General features: G+C 48.3%; 1 protein-coding gene and 1 long non-coding RNA gene across 2 annotated transcripts in view; both read left to right on the top strand.

Annotated features, from left to right (window-relative positions):
- Positions 1 to 16,755, top strand: part of Fstl4 (follistatin like 4) — a 423,065-nt gene that overhangs the window by 233,297 nt on the left and 173,013 nt on the right. The window lies entirely within an intron of this gene.
- LOC121831786 (uncharacterized) lies at positions 3,479 to 4,079 on the top strand. Its single transcript, XR_006075359.2, has 2 exons — positions 3,479 to 3,645; positions 3,817 to 4,079. It is a non-coding gene; the product is annotated as an uncharacterized LOC121831786 (long non-coding RNA).

Here is a 16,755-nt window from a genome sequence, read left to right on the forward strand (position 1 = left end):
CCTCAGCTGCAGTATTTGCAAATGTCCTTCAGATTGCTCAGCATCCAGAGGCATGCTGCCAGGCCAGTGACATCCGAGAAGATAATTTCCACTTACATTAAAAACCAATGAGTAGACCACACACTCACACTCACTAGCCTTTTCTATCCTTTTCAAAGACGTATCTTCTAAAATTATATGTACATGTGTGTGCTTGTGTCTGTGGGTTATGTATGAGAAAGTAAACATGCTCAAAGAGACCAGAGGAAGGTCTCAGATCCCAAGGAGCTAGAGTTACAGGCACTTGGGTGTTTCCAGATATGGGCACTGAAAAACAGAACTCCCATCCTCTGCAAAAGCATTAAGTTCCCTTAACTTCTGTACCTCCCTCCAGCATTCTGGATTTTTTTTTATCTTAAGTATTGGTGAATAGTCATGAAAACTCAACTCTTCATTCACACATTAGTAAAGCCAATCTTGATGCTGGAGAACCTTCTTTTCCTTCTCCCTCTCTTTTCATCTTACTGTTTATTATTACTGTTGTTGTTGTTGTTACTTTCATCTTGGTGCTTTCAGAACTTAAATTAGGCTTCACACCTTCCCAGGGCCATTTCTATACTTCCACACGTCTCTTCTGTCCTGCCAGGACAAGTTACTCTCATCCTAGGCTGTGCCAGCCACGAGAGACTCTAGTCACCAAGATGTGTGTGATCTTGCTGCAGACTTGGTGACAGAATGGGCTGTGGTTTAACTCTGCCAGAGGAGCAGCCCCTCTAGCTTGCAAGCCCTCTAACAAGGAAAGAGTTAGACCCAAAGAAACCAGGGGAGGTCCAGGCTTCTGGGGCTGAGTGTGCTGCTATGCCTTCTTGGACTAGGCCACTGAGGTTGGCCTCATCTGTAAAGTGGGTAGGATAACAGTACCTCTTTCCTCTCCTGGGGTGGTGTGAGTATGAAATGGGCCATGACTGCTTGACTAAGCACCTATAAGTGGTGTTGATTGTGATGTCATTGCAAACAGCTGGGCACATTCAAGGGGTAGCTATCAAATTCCCAGCCTCTTACATGACCATGATGATTAATCTTGACCATCTGCTTGGCTGGACTGAGAGGTGCCTAGGAGACTGGTAAAGTGCTTCTGTGAGTGTGTCTGTGAGGACATTCTCCACATGGTATCATGAGCCAGACACAGTGGCACAGGCTTGTCATCCCAGCACTGAGAAGGTTGAGGCAGGAATGTCAAAAATTCAAGGTGAACCTGAGCCATACAGTGATGAAAGAGAGAGATTAGACTGTGATTGTGAGGGTTTGGGATTCTGACTGGATTAATTATGAAACAGTAGCATTTTTTGAGGTATTAGAGAAGTAGAAGAACCAGGTCATGGGGTGTGTTCTTCAGAACTTTCAGCTTCCCGTATTCCCTTCCTCAGCTTCCCAGCAAACAGGAAGTAAAGAACCTTCCATACCAGACTTTCCCACTACTGTCATGTCTGCCCAGATACATGAAGCCAAATGACCCTGGGCTGAAGTCTCTGGAGACGTGAGCCAAAATAAATCCTTCCTCCTTTACAATTGTTCTCTCAAGTACCCTTGGTCCCAGCTGCACAAATATACAATGGCAATACTGGCTAAGGGTTGAAAGGTGAGGGCTGGTGTCTCTCCCTTTGAGTTAGAGGAGACAAGATGGGTCTCCCCGTTTCTTTAGGAAGTGACTAGAATTTGACCTTCAAATGGCTCCTTCTGTGAGAAAAGATGAGTGACCCAAGTTTACTAGCTGGTTAGCAAGGAGCAAGAGAACCTGATACTCAGCAAGGAAGCAATATCTGGAACGTACAAAAGGGTTCTGGGAAATGTTAGTAGAATCTGAGGGAGAGATTCATCTGTCAGATGTGAAGGAGAGTGAGCATTCATGAGCATACTTGGCAGAGGAGACCCAGAAAGTGGATGGAGGAGCTACCAGGTAGAAACAGTGAGGTAGGGTTTCAAGGGTGCATAAAGGATCAAGTGTCTGAACTTTGAGTCCTGGGGTGGGACTCAGGGAAGGGCCAAGCAAGCAGTGTGAACTCAAGCTGACTCTGTCTATATGAGGGAGAGGGAGGGGACAGCTGGAATAAAGGCCAGCTCCAGTCCCTTGCATCCAAACTTTCTCAGCCTACAGCTTCTCTAGCCAGAGACACCAAGACCTCAAGGATGTATAGGAATCTCTGTAGGAATGTCTCTGGACATTCTCTAATTTTGGATACTCCACACTCCATGGATCTGGCCAGCATTCATGCAGACAACTAGAGACTGACTGAACTGAAAATTAACCCACATCCCAGCATAAACATGCACCCCATCTCAGCCTCCTTGGAGTGCATTTATCCCACTTGTAGAATCCGCTTCCAGAGTAGGGGAAAAAATGACTTCAAACAAACCTGTATGCTCTTTGAATATTTCCCCTTGGATTTCAGCAAGAAATGTCTTGGTATGAGTCCCCTGCAAATTTGCAAGAACACTATCAGTTCAGCACGTGTGGTGTGCTCCACAGAACAGCTGCATTCTGAATGAATTAATTACAATCCAGTAATTAAAAATTGCTAATAAGTTATTGAGCTGAGAAAGTCTTGCACTGCATTGATTTCATGCACAGAAACAAGTTACGGCCTCTGAGCCTCCCACCTCCCCCATTGTTCCCTGCTGTCTTCAGGCACCCCTTCTGCTTGTCTCTACGTGCCCTCTTTCTGTCTAACTTTCTCAGTGTGTTGGCCATTGGCAGGCTCACTCTCCATTCCTAAAGTCAAAAGAAAAGAGTGTGCATTGGATCCTTCTGGAACCATGTAAGCTTTCTCTACCCCTTTCTACCACAGCCGTTGAACTACTTAAGGTCACCCGCGGAGGGCAATGTTGGTGGCTGAGTGTTTAAGAGCACTTGCTGTACAATCATGGGGAACTGAGTTCAGATGCCAGCACCCACATTACAAGCAGGGTATGGTCTTGTGATCCCCAATAACTCCAAAGCTGAGAGGCTTGAAGACCACTGGATCTTGTTGGCTGCCAGCCTAGTCAATAAAAGCAAGCTCCAATTAAGGAGAGACCTTGCCCTAAAGGAATAAGATAGAGAGAGGCTGGGGGGTGGTTACCCAACACTCTACACTGGCATCTGTGCCTTGTTCACACACATACATATACCACACACACACACACATAGATGCACAAAGATCATCTATATAGACAAACAAATGGTAGATACATATATGATGGATTGATATATGATGTGATACATGCAGGACCAGAACTTTGCTGTATGAACTCCAAGCTAGCCAGCATGCCAGGAGAAGCTCTACAAAGAACAGAATCCCCTCTGGGATAAGTCTTTGCCAGTGCCTAGCTCCCTTCCATACTGAACATCTTTACAAATGTAGATGTCTACTTTATTTTTCTCTGCCCAGCTCACTGGAAATGTTCTACTAATTTTTTTTTGCTGAATCCACACATTAGTGACTATTCAACATACAGTCTCTTTGAGGGCCCCGAATGACAGAACAGAAGCTCCTCAGAAGATCTCAGCAAAGAGTAGATGGATCCAGCCAGGCAGTGGTGGCACACGCCTTTGATCCAGCACTCAGGAGGCAGAGGCAGGTGGATCTCTGAGTTCGAGGCCAACCTGGTCTACAGAGCAAGTTCCAGGTACACAGAGAAACCTTGTTTCAAGAAACAAAACAAACAAGGAAAAATGATTAAATGGACCAGGAGAAGGACCTTGCTCAGAGCCCTTGTGGGTTCTCTGGGACAGGAGGGTGCCATCCCTTGGATCTAGAAAGCCCATGTAGGCTCACGGTCTACATCTTTATTCCCCAGCTACTGGCACCATTTGAGGACCAAGGCTTAAGGAGGAACTGTTAGGAGATGGGCCCCAGCTGGTGGAAGTGGCTGACTAGGGGCAGACCTTGAAGATTATACCTACCCCTGGATCCTGCTTTGCTCTTGATCCCTGGTCTACCGAGATGTGAACAACGTCTACCACATACTCCCATTGCCATGAACTCCATCATTCATGTCTTCCCCTGCGATGATGGACTGAGACACACTCTTCCCCCAATAAAGTCATGAGCCAAGACAAATCTTTCCTTCCTTAAGTTCTTCTTGTGTAATATTTTGTCATAGCAAAAGAAACTTCTCGAGGGCCATCAAAACACTGAGGAGGAAGAAGGAAGGGGAGGAACAGTGAAGGGACAGACACGGAGCTCCCTGCTTAACGACTATCCCCCTCCAGGAGGCTGCTTAGAGGAAAGCCCTCCATGGAGAGAAAAGTGACCTTCGCCCCAGCAGCTCAGGCCTTGCAGAGCAGAGACGGTGCCCAGCACCTGGGAGGTTTCAGATGCTCACTCCAAGTCAATGGTAAATTACTAGAACGAGAAGAAGTTGATTTGGGACTTCCTTAAGGCTCTCCCCTACTGTGCCTTCAATTAAGATCAAGGTCCCTGGGAAGCAGCCACTAAATGGTACTACATATCCGATCTCTGTGCTCAAGCAGTTTATCTAATTATGTGTGTGACAGACTCAGCAGCTGTCAGACCAGCCACAACTCTAACGTGTTGACTCTGTACCGCCTGCCCGCTGCAGCGTGCGTCTGCTCACTCAGATCCCAGGGCAGAACTTCCTCGCTCTCCTACAGATGTGCATTCCTTAGGTTTTCTGCTGCATGGTGACTCGAGGAGCTGGAGGGCCCATGGTGGGGGATAGAAGTTAGGCAAAAAGCTTGGTGGCCAGGCTGGTCCTGATTCCTGTTCCTTTTGTCTTTGCCTCCAGTCTCCAGGGATGATATAAATGTCCAACTCCTCTGCCTGCTTTTCTGCTCAGGAAAACAACATTTAAGCCACCTTTCCTTCTCCAGAGGGAAAAGGAACACAGAACTGTGACAATAATGGAAATAAATGAGCCCCATGCAGTGACCTGAGGAAGCACAGTAGGAGTTTTGGGCAGGATCCCCGGTGGAGCGTGCTCTGCCATAAAACCACACCACAGTGACTAACCAAATGTGGGGGTCTGAGCTGCTCCTCCCCACTACCCCAGAGCTGAGGAGACCTCACTCCTTGTGCCTCCCGGATCACTGGATCTGCTATGGCTCATTGTCAGGCAAAAACCTGTGCTCAGTCCTCTCCCAGATCCCAGTGCCCTGGGAGAGCTGGGTCCAGGATGGAGAGTATTCCAGTGTGTGAAGCGAAGGAGCACTTCCCTGCATCCGCTGGTCTGAGGCATCACCTCTCCTCAGGAGCAGTGCCCTCTGCTTTTCTTCACCTACTCCATTCTGCTCTGATGCGCCCTGCCACTCAGCAATGGAGGCAATCGGAGTGAAAATGGCTTTCAAAAACCTCCTGCTAAATGAAAGGAGCAGGATCACTTCATTTGCAGGTAATTAAAACAGCCAGCTGCGGTGAACTCTGTCCACTGCCTTTTATAAGCAGGTGCGTCTGAGATGTGTTTCTCGGAGAAGCTGGAAAGGAGGGCCCCTCCGGGGACCTGCCAGTCATCCCCCTTTTCTCTCTTCCTAAAGGAACTGTCATTTCCTCTTCTGCTCTTTGTCCTCAGTCTACCCTCACTTCTTAAGATGGCTAAGATGGGGGCCTGAACCCCCCATCTGGTTCTCAGTGGTCCAGTGATGTTTCTGGGATGTAGGTCAATGCTTCTTTCACTTACTCTGCCTTACTGAGCTGGTACTCATAAGCGCTCTCTCTCTCTCTCTCTCTCTCTCTCTCTCTCTCTCTCTCTGTATGTCTTTCTGTCTCTCTCTCCCTCTCCCCTCCCCTCTCTCTCTCTGTATGTCTTTCTGTCTCCCTCTCTATCTCTGTCTCCTCCCTCCTTCCTTACCTCCCTGGTTTTCTCCTTCCTCTCACACCCATGTTTCAATCTCTATTTCTCAGATGTTGCATAGTTCACTCTAGTACAATCACATGGTCCATATTTCCTTTGACACATAATAAGCCCAAGGTCTTTGCTAAGGGCATTAGCAGAGATCTTCAAGTCTATGTAGATTCTCTAACTCCACCTGATAAATTGATAAGGCTCACATGGACCCAGGTTTCTTTGGCTCCCCGTAGCTTTTCCAGTGCTAATAGAATAGGGGCCTCTAAGCCATGGTGTCCTGATGTTGGAAACTTCCCTGATAGGTAGATGAGGGTCAAGAACAGGGGGGGGGGAGGTAAGGAAGAGGTATCTTACAAGGTCACAAAAGGAGAAATACTTCTACCAAGGATGCGTCAAAGGGGAGCACAGGGCAGGGGTGGAGGCGGTACCAGGAAGGGTCAAGGACCCATTGTCCTTTTCATGTGGATAGGGATTGGTTTTTTCTTTCTGCCCATGCAGAGCAAGTTTCAGCCCTACAGACTTACCTGCAGGCCAATCTGATAGAAGCAATTCCTCAGTTGAGAGTCTGTCTTCCCTGACTCTAGCTTATGTCAAGTTGACAAAGACCTAATCAGCAGAAAGAGTAAAAGGAAATCGTGCATTCCCCCCGCAGCACAGCAGGGGGAGTCTCTCACCCAAGCCAGGGGAAGGAAGAGCGGGTTGGGGGATTACCCCCAAGAAACATTTTAGGCAGCAACTGGGTTCTACTGTCAGTTCAAGAAAATACGAACTTTGAGAAGAGATGAGAAATGGGTTACCAGTCGGCCTAGGCATTGTCAAAGTAAACAGAGGCTGGAGAATGGAAGGGAAGTGTCTGAAGTCTTGGAACTACAGTAGCAGAGGTTCCTTATACATTTAAGGAGCCCAGTTAACCATGAGGAGGGGAGGGGTATGTTCATTAGCCATATGAGAGAATATGGAGAAATATCTTCCCAAAGAGAAATAAGGAAAACCTCTCCCTGCATATAATACATAGGAAATGAGAAAGAGTCAAATTGAGATGTAAGAGAGGGTGATAGATGTGGAGAGAAGAGAGGAAGGTTTAACACCTTGGTAACTAGGTGTCGTAAAGAGCCCAGAGCAAGCCAGATAGACACAATAAGAGAGACAAGAAATCTGGTGCTGTGTTCCAGGCTTTTGGTGGCCTTAGGGAACCTCCTTGCCAAGGAGTGACCTTGAAAGCAGCATATCCACTGAGAACATTTGTGGAGTTTTGAGCTGATGAGATTCTAGTCTGAGTTCTGCACCCATCAGGTGGTGATTATGTGTGGAAGTGACAGAGTGGATGTTCAGATGGAAAAGACTTCTGAGAATTCCTACCCATGCAGTCCTTCTTGGGGAAGGGGAACAGAATCAGGAATCCTCAACAACTTAGGTAAAGCCCAGAGAATTTTTTTAAATGTATCTATATCTATGTGTGAGTGCTTGTCTGTATTTGCACCACATGGATGCAGTACCTGTCGGGGCCAGAAGAGGGTGCTGGATCCCCTAGTGCTTGATTTATATGTAGCTGTGAGCCCACTCAATGTGGATGCTGAGAACCAAACCTGGGTCATCTGCAAGGGCAGCAGATTGTCTTAACCATTGAGCTATTTCTCTACCACCACCACCTGCCCCAGAAAATCCAACAGGGAGAAAGCCACGGTCGTCAGGACTTACGGGAGTGTGTGGCTGCCAAAACTAAGAAGCTGTCTAAATAATTGCTCCAAATATAATTAACAAAAATTGCAAAGGGGAAATTATGAAGTTAAGTGCACTTCATCCCCTCTCTTGCTGTGCCAGTTAGAATTTTGTCAACTTAAAACAAGCTCGGGTCATCTGGAACAAGGGAGCCTCAGCCGAGAAAATGCCTTCATCACATTGGCCTGTAGGCAATTTTCTTTATTAATGATTGATGTGGGAGGGCTCAGCCCACTATGAGCGGCTCCAGGGGCAGTGGCTCCTGGGTTAGGCAAGAAAGCAGACTGAGCAAGCCACAGGGTACAAGCCAGTAAGCATCATTTCTTCATGGCCTCTGCTTCAACTCCTGTCCCCGGGTCCTTCTTTGAGTTCCTGCCTCAGCTTCCCTTCATGATGGACTGTAAGCTGTAAGATGTAATCAACCCTTTCCTCCCCACGTTGCATTTGGTCATGGTGTTTATCATAGCAATAGACAACAAAGACTCTTGCATGTGGGAATTTCAACAGATGATGCACAGTTGTCTTAGACAAGGACTGGCCTCACGTACCCTCCTCCTGCCACAGCCTCTTAAGTGATGAGATCACTTGTGTGGGCCACCAGAGCAGGCTAGACCATATACATATATATTCTAACTAGGAATACTGGATGGTGTACCTAGCCAAAGGGGGAAGTTTTCCATTTCCTCTGTCCTAATAGCCCAGAATAACCCAGTGCTGGCCCCAAACAAGCCTCCTTGATTATTCCCAGTGGCTTGCAGGAAACCCGGCCTCCTTGCCTTTGGTGGTGTGCCCAGACAACACGAATAGGCTTGATGTCTGACTGAGATTTCCTCCAAAGAGTTCAGGCCTCCCATCATCCATCCCGTGTATCCCAGAAATCTTGCTGAAGCTGATGGTAAAGTAAAAGAAAACCTCATTCTGACACACAAGCTTTGGGGTCAGCTTGATTAGAGTTAGATTAACCTAGGAGACACACCTCTGGGTGTGTATGCAGCGGTGTTTCTAGAAATGTTCAACCAGGGAAAGAAGACCCATGCTGAATGTGAGCAGCATCCACGCATGGGGTCCTGAACCATATAAAAGGGAAAACAGAGGAGGCAAACTGAATGTCAGCATTCCTCTCTCCCTCTCCTTCCTGACTGAGGGCACAATATCTCACGCCCCCCTCCCCCCGGCCGTGCATTCCCCTCCAAGATAGAGTGTATCTCCTCAAACTATGGACCCAAACAAGCCCTTCCTGACTGAATTTTGTCATAGAGAGAAAAGCAACTAATCCAGGGTTGTGGTGTGTCTTCCTTAAGTCACAATGTGTAATAAGCATATGACAAAATGCCCGTGAGGTGGTCAGTAACAAGTTGGATGGCCAGCACGATTGGCTGCAAAGTTCCACCAGAAAGAAACTGCACGCTTCATCACTGAGAGAAATGTGTGAGAGCCATGCTTTGCTGGGGAGGGGGCTAGGCAAAGGATGGCACTGTTCAGAGTTGGAAGTAGAAGTTAAGCCCTCAAGACAGCGGAAACCAACGTAGTCTAAAACCATATGCAGAAGTGAACAGAGGCCAGTGCAGCAGGTGTCCTTATCACGGCCACCGTTCACTGAGTACTGACCAGGCTCCCGGTCACTCACTAGTGGATGCTCATGGCCTTCTCCCCCTGGTTAGCCCTTGCTAAGGAGCCAAGAGAAGTAAGTTTGTGACCATCTGTTTCTGAGCTGGTAGATGACTGCAGTGCTGGGATGTCGTCTGTTCTTCTGTGCATCAGGCAGAAGAGAGGACCTGCCCTGCCCCTCAGGAGATGCATAGGATAAGTGACCAGGATGGTGGCAGGTGAAAACCTCTCAAATAGCCCCCCTAAGCAGTCCTGTGTTCCTCCTCCACCAAGCCAACCACGTGGGGCTTGTCTGACAGGAACCTAAATATAGTTGCCCCTGAAAGGGACAGGAAAGAAGTTTGGGATTCCAAGGACGTTAAGCATTGCCATAGTGAGTCTTTGTAATGAAACTAATCACATTCTTCTCTGGCCCCAAGTGCCTGTCTCCATGAGGCTGTGTGATGTGGCCACCACAGTCAGCACATTGCAGAGAAAAGGGTCCCCACTGATGCCAAGCAAGACAGGCATGGGTGAGGTGGGCAGGTTTTGCCCCCACAAGAAGGTGGGCACCCACCCACATACTTCAGTGGCTTCTCTCTAGCTCGTCCTGCTTTGGTTCCCCACCCCCACCCCTCTGGCCTCCCCACCCCTGCTAGATTTTAATCGTTGCAGGTCTTGTTTACATGCCAGGCCTGTCTCCAGAAGCACTTCCCTGCTGGTGTTAAAGACACAAACTTTGCATTTTAAAAAGTTGTGAGACTCTCTGGGCAAACAACCATGGTTCCAGAGAAGACCTCAGAAGAACAGGGGTGGATAGGAAAGACTAATGCACAGGAACTGTTGATCGGAAGCAGGGACGCACTGACCATGCCCATCTAGAATGCTGGAAAGAAATATCTAGATGAAAGTTCCCACCAGGCTTCTTTGGGGTCCAGTCTGCAGGGACTTCACTGACTGATTAAAATCACCCAAATCTGTAGCAAATATTGTTATTTTTTACATGTGTCCCTTTATATGAAACAGAGACACTATAAGGCACACCGGCCGCCTGGCAGGGGTACTCCATGTCGTGCCCTCTGCTGCCTCAGGAGGTTCTCAGCCTGAGTGTGATTCCTCACCCACTGCCACTCGGAACCTGAATGGAGTGCTGGCTCTCTGTTTATTGCACCCCGTCCCCACCTTGGCAAACCCTGGCCTCCAGGACACAGGCATCCACAGGAGAGTGGAGAAGCAGTGTTGGATCCCAGACATCGCCAGCAAAGCTGACGGATGCCTTCTGCCGATAACTGCTCACACACTGTAGTCCTTCCAAACGGTGACTGTTCGAAATTGCCATTAAACGTTCACACAAGGGGCTGGAAAGAGTGGCTCCGTGCTTAAGATCACACATTGCTCTCACAGAGGACTTGAGTTCAGTTCCCAGCACCCACATCGGGCAGCTCACAACCTCCTCGTAACTCTGGATCCAGGGATATCTGATACCTCTGGTCTCCAAAGTCGCCTGCACATATGTGCACATGCCCCCACACAAATACACACACATCCACATAATTAAGACTTACATACAAAACACACACAGTGTAAGATGCAAATCTCTGGGGAGAAAACTCAAAGAGGAAAATAAAAGTGGTCAGAACGATGGAGGGGAGGGAGCAAGCAAAGAGCAGAGGATGGATCAGGTGCTCACACACCTGCTTCCCACAGATGCCCAGGTCTAGAGCAGGCTGCACATTCAAAGACACTGGGATTCCAGTCTTGAATCCCAGGACTGAGAGGCTGGCAGGAGAGATGGGTAGGGAGTGGCAGTTACTCCTGGAGACCAGTGAAGAAGGCTAAACAAGGTAGTGGCCAATTAACAGAGCAAATGTTTGAGGCGACCTCCTAACCACGGGATGTCATGTCTCCTCCAGGGCTCCCGGGGCCATCGGTCAGACAAGCAGATGCATGAATTAAGTTAATTGGGGGAAAATTCCTTTCAGGGAAGTGGCCACTAGCTTGGCCTTTAATGGGACAAAGGTTTTGATGTGACAAGCATCTTTGCCTGAGCCAAGAAAGGACATGGCCTTCAGAAAGGCCCTTCTCTCGCCCACCCCACTCCACTCCTGCCTCTGACACTCGTTTGCAAGTTTGTGTCCCTGAGGATCTTAGAGCCAAAGGTCTGGGCGTGTGACTCGGAAGATTAAGGTGGGAGAGGGCAGCAGATGCCTTCCAGAAGAGGTGCCGCTCCCTTCCAGGAACCCAAATGGGTTCCACCTGTCTCAAACCCACCAGGTTCTGATCTCTGCCATAACAGTGAAGGTGTGTGTGGGGGCCATTGGGGAGCTGAATCTGGGAGGTGTCTAAAGGATAGGGTTGGGCAATAATAGCTGGGCTTGGCTGGCCATGCCAATGGAGACCTTTCATCTGTATGGCAATGAAAGCCATTCAGACGTGGAGGACCTGCTTCAGCCAAAGGAGGAGGTCAGGGAGCGAAGCCTGTGGACTATCCGTCCTTTTCTCAGGCCACCATCCCTCCCATGCTCCCAGTCTCTGGTCTGTCTCCCCTCCCCACACTCGGCTGGCCCTCCTACCCTTCCTCATGTGACTAATGCCGTGGCTGCCAACTTACATGGTTTTAGTTAACTGGAAGAATTTACCGTGTGGCGCAGACTTCTAGGTTTACTTCTAACAACTTAACCAGCACCACCAGCAGAAAATAGACGGTGACTCATCACCCTGCTCCTCAGAACCTAGAATCTGCATGAGCTACATGGGGTGAGGGCATGGAACCATCCCTCCTGACCCTGCCCCATCAGGTGAAGAGAGTCAGGTCCACCTCACCAGCAGGGCTGTCCACTCTAAGATGGCGCCTTTCCAGGGTCTAAGTCAGTCGATCTGGGTTATAAGGGGGTGACAGTCAGATGGATGAGTTGCTTCCCAGGGTCCTCCAGCGGGAGGACATGATTCCAGGCACACACGGTTGTCACAGGTGGGAGGAAAATATTAGCTTTGGATGAGGCCTATCGGGTGTTGAGTTGTGTAACCATGACAAACAGGTACAGACCTCGGTCACCGTCCTTGTATCAGTGACTCTTCTCATTGTTGTAGGGGGAGAAAACTGAGAAAAGCAACTTAAGGAGGCTTGGAGATGGCTCCTGACGTGAGCAATCCCCAAGGCCTGCATGGTGGAAGGAGAAAAAAAAAACCCTAACACCATGTGTGTGCATATGGGCTGTGCAGCTACACTATGTATTTGTGTGTGTGTGTGTGTGTGTGTGTGTGTGTGTGTGTGTGTGTGTGTGTGTGTGTGAAATGGAATAAATTATTTTAAGGGCACTTAAGAAAGCAAGAGCGTATGTATTTGGACTCATTGTCTGAGACACAGTCCCTTGTGGTGGGGAAGGCATGGTGGCAGGGGCGTGAGGCAACTAACTGGTCACATCACATCCACGGTCAGAAAGCAGAGAGATGAATGCCGTCACTGGGTTTCCTTTCTCAGTTTTGTTCAGTCTAGGACCCCAGCCCAACAGATGGTGTTGCCCATGTTCAGAATGAGTCTTCCCATCTGGAAGACTCTCTGGAAAAGTCTTCACAGACTCGCTAAGCGGCATGTCCAAAGTGATTCTGCATCTCTGAGCTTAAACATTAATATTAGCCATCACATTCTTATGAGCTTGTATCAGGGTTTGGGTGCTGCCCAATGCTACCATGCACTTATGCAGAATGTGCAAGGACTTGAATTCAGCAACAACACCACAATGTTTATTCTTACTCGCTCTGTGCCCAGGGTGGGTCAGCAAGAGCTCAGCTCACTGTCACATCCCGCTTCAACAAGGTCTGAAGCCACTGGTGTGGGAGAGGGGATGTGCTAAGTGAATGACACCCCAATTTGCCCGGGCTGGAGTTCACACAGGTCCACTGGAGTGTTCCTCTTGCTTGTGAAGTAAGTCATACCCCCAGGGCTAACTGCTTCATTGTTGTGCCGGTGTGCAGCTGTGAAGAGACTCAGAATACATGGCCAGGGGTGCTACCACAGAAGAATGGGAAGCTGGTGCTCAGAGCTGTCTAGAACTCCAAGGCTTCCACTTCTAAGCTCCTTGAGTCTGTTACAGAACCTCTTTTAGCATCAGTTTCTCAGTCTGTGAAATGGGCCAATGGCTGCTGTAATAGTCAACTTCCATTATCAACTTGATTGGATTAGGAAACACCCATGATTGCTGAGGCACACCTTTGGGTGTGCCTGGGGAGGGGGTACCCCAGAGAGGATAGAAAACTCATGGAATGTGGACAGCATCATTCGATGGGGCTGGAGCCCTGGACCTAATAAAAAGGGAAAAATTGTGTTCAGCATGCTGTCCTCTCTCTGATTCCTGGACCAAAACATTTCTGCCACCATGCCTCCCTTACCACAGTAAACTGTGTACCTCCATAATGAGTCAAAATATCCCCTCTCATAAGGAGCTTTTTGTCAGATAATGGTCACAGTACCATGGAGAGTCCTGGATCCAGTACCTTGTGTTGCTAACTTAGTTTCTAAGTATCCCCGGAGTTCCTTCCACAGTGGACAAGAAACCCAAGATCAGAGAAGCAGAAGGGGAGAGTGACCTGGCCACAGACTAAGACACAAACAGATCACAGGGGTCTTGACTCTAGGGACTGCCCGGATTCCCCAGGAGCCTTGTGCTGTCTCCTTTGTGGACATCAAGGTTATGTGAAGATGAGAACCAATGGTGTCATGTGAGCTGTACAGGAGCACAATGCTCCCACTGCATCCAGGCTGGCTTTGAGTGCTTGCTTACACCTTTCCTGGGTCTCGTGGGAGAGAGAACACATGTAGGAATGGAAGCATAGATCTCCATCTGACCTTGCTCCCACATGTGAGCACATTAAAGTAATAGGCCAAGTCTTCCATCCTGCCTGGTTCCCTCTAGGGCTAAGGAAATTCTCTAGGGAGGCTGTAATTCTGAAAGGGACTCCGAGCTAATGGGTTGAAGGCTACAGCTCATTCCCTTTGTGTCAGCAGCAGAAAGCAATCTCCGTACGCACGGCTTGGGTACCTCTCAGCTATTACTTACACCTTGACCTTTGGGCCTACCAGGTGTCCTGAATATCCAGAAAGGAACGACAAAGTGGCAAAGGCAGAGCCTGTTGTCCATTTCACATCCAAGCAACCGCATCAATCACACACAGACTCCTAATGACCAAATTTCCCATCTCAGAAGCTCCGGGTGTTTACGAACATCCACAAAATTAGTATTTTACAGACAAGAGCAAAAGACCATACTGTTTTCCAAGTAAGGTTTGTACACTGGGCCTGAGACTGGGCGTGGTTCAACAAGCTGGGATAGAGTTCTGGGTTTTCCTATGTGGCCTTGACACTGATAATCAATGTGTCTGGAGATCACAGTTCACACAGTTGTCTTGCTGAACAGCAGGAGGGACCCATTCTGTCTCGCTCACTGCTGCATTCTAGGCCTAGCCTTTAATAACTGTCTTAGTTAGAGTTTCGATTGCTGTGAAGAGACACCATGACCTCAGCCACTCTTATAAAGGACAAACATTTAATTGGGGTCGCTTACAGTTTCAGAGCTTTAGTCCATTATCATCATGGTGTGACATGGTGGCGTGCAGGCAGATATGGTGCTAGAGAAGGAGCTGAGAGTCGACTCCTACATCTTGACCCACAGGCAAGAGGAAGTGGGCTGAGACACTAGGTTTGGGCATATATGAGACCTCAAAGCCCGCCTCCACAGTGACACACTTTCTCCAACAAGGCCACACCTACTCTAGCAAAGCCACACCTCCTAATAATTCCACTCCCTATGAGCTTAAGGGGGCCAGTTACGTTCCAACTACCACAGTAACCATGCAATAAACACTCAGAGAGGGAAGGATAGCAGAGAAGGGACAGGGAGCGGACACCAGTCAGTTTCCACCTACCTCAGTAGAACAAAGGTTGATGGTGGGAGCTGTGAGGTGAATTAATGGGTAAAAAGCATTTGACACCAAGCCTGGGGACCTGAGCTGTATTCATGCTCTGTGGTGCAGGCACACACACACACACAGACAAACACACACACAGACAAACACACACACACACACACACACACACACACACACACACACACACACGCACACATGCGCGCAAGTGCAAGAATAAATGTGAAAACAAGCTAATGGTTGCAGAATCAAGAACAGCCTGCAGAACTTGTGTGAATAGAACCCTGCTTGTTGCTTGCATACCATTGTCAAGGTCACAAATGCATGAATCCGAGTCACCCTTCCCTGGGTGCCACAAGAGCACCCCAGAGCCATGCCCACCACTACAGTCTCACCTCCACATTAGTCTGGACTTGAGAGCCCCTCCCCCACTCACAGTATGGAAGGCGTGAGCATTGCCCACTGTCCCTCCTGACTCTGTGGCCGCCATCCTCTGGCTTGTGTTTTTGCCAGGGTGTATCTTGGCATACTCTGCCAGTTCTGTTCTGAATGCTGTAGATGTTCGTGTCTGGTTTGCTTTGATTTCTCTCGGCAGCTTGTTTGGAAGATCATCCCTCTGAGAATAGCTGGAGCTTGTTTACTTCTTCTCCTCTGGCTCCCCTTATAGGAACATACCACAGTGTGTCTCTTCTTCTGCTGACGGCCAGCTTTGGGCTACTTCCCATTTGGGGCTATTCCAAGCAATGCCACCACCACCCTTCTTGTCCCTGCCTTGGAATACACCACCACAACTGTTTCTTCAGCGTGGATCTCTGTAAAGATGCTAATTTCACCCAACTAGATGATGCCATACCCTTCTCTAAACTCATTGACCAATTCACCTTGTGCAGTAGTTAATTTTCTCATTACTGGGACAGAATCCTTCACAAAGGCCATTTAAGGAAGGAGAGGTTTATCCTGGCCCTTGGTTTAAGGAAAGCTGTCCATCAGGGTGGGGAAAGCATAGTGGCAGGACATGAAATTGTTGCTCACATTATGGCCTAAGTCAGGAAGCAGAGAACAGAGAGGAATTGGGGTCCAACTACAAAAGCTCAAGGTGCATCCCCAGTGGCCCACTGCCTCCACCAGGCTCCACTTCCTAACGGTTCCATCACCTCCAAATAGCACCACCAGCTGGGGACCAAGTGTTCAGACACCTGAGCCTAGGGGTGCTGTTCACATTCAAACCTTATCTTGCCCAAAGCAGTGTGTGCAACTTCCCACACCTTATATATTTTGGGTGACCTTTCACTTGCTGTGTAGACCAGGCTGGCCTTGAGATTTCACAGAGATCTGCCTGTTTCTGCCTCCCAAGTCCTGGGATTAAAGGTGTGCACCACGACACTTGGCCCACACTTGATATATTTAAGAACTCTTGTGACCATTAAACATGTTTAATTTCTGCTGGTCTCCTATTATTGAGACAGTTCTCTCATCGTAGTTTTGATTGACACTTTCCTAACTATAAACCAGGCTAAGCATCCTGTTGTTTGATTGACGGGCCATTTTGGTTGGCCATCTTGATTTCCTCTTCTGTGAAGTGCCTGCCCAAGTATGCATTTTTTTCGATCAAGTTAGCGTCATTATTATTATTATTGATTGATTGATGGCACTCTGTATATATTCTGGATACTTATTATGTATTGATTATAATTATTGTAAGCA

This window comes from Peromyscus maniculatus, chromosome 8 (assembly GCF_049852395.1).
Source record: "Peromyscus maniculatus bairdii isolate BWxNUB_F1_BW_parent chromosome 8, HU_Pman_BW_mat_3.1, whole genome shotgun sequence".
Lineage (NCBI taxonomy): Eukaryota > Metazoa > Chordata > Mammalia > Rodentia > Cricetidae > Peromyscus > Peromyscus maniculatus.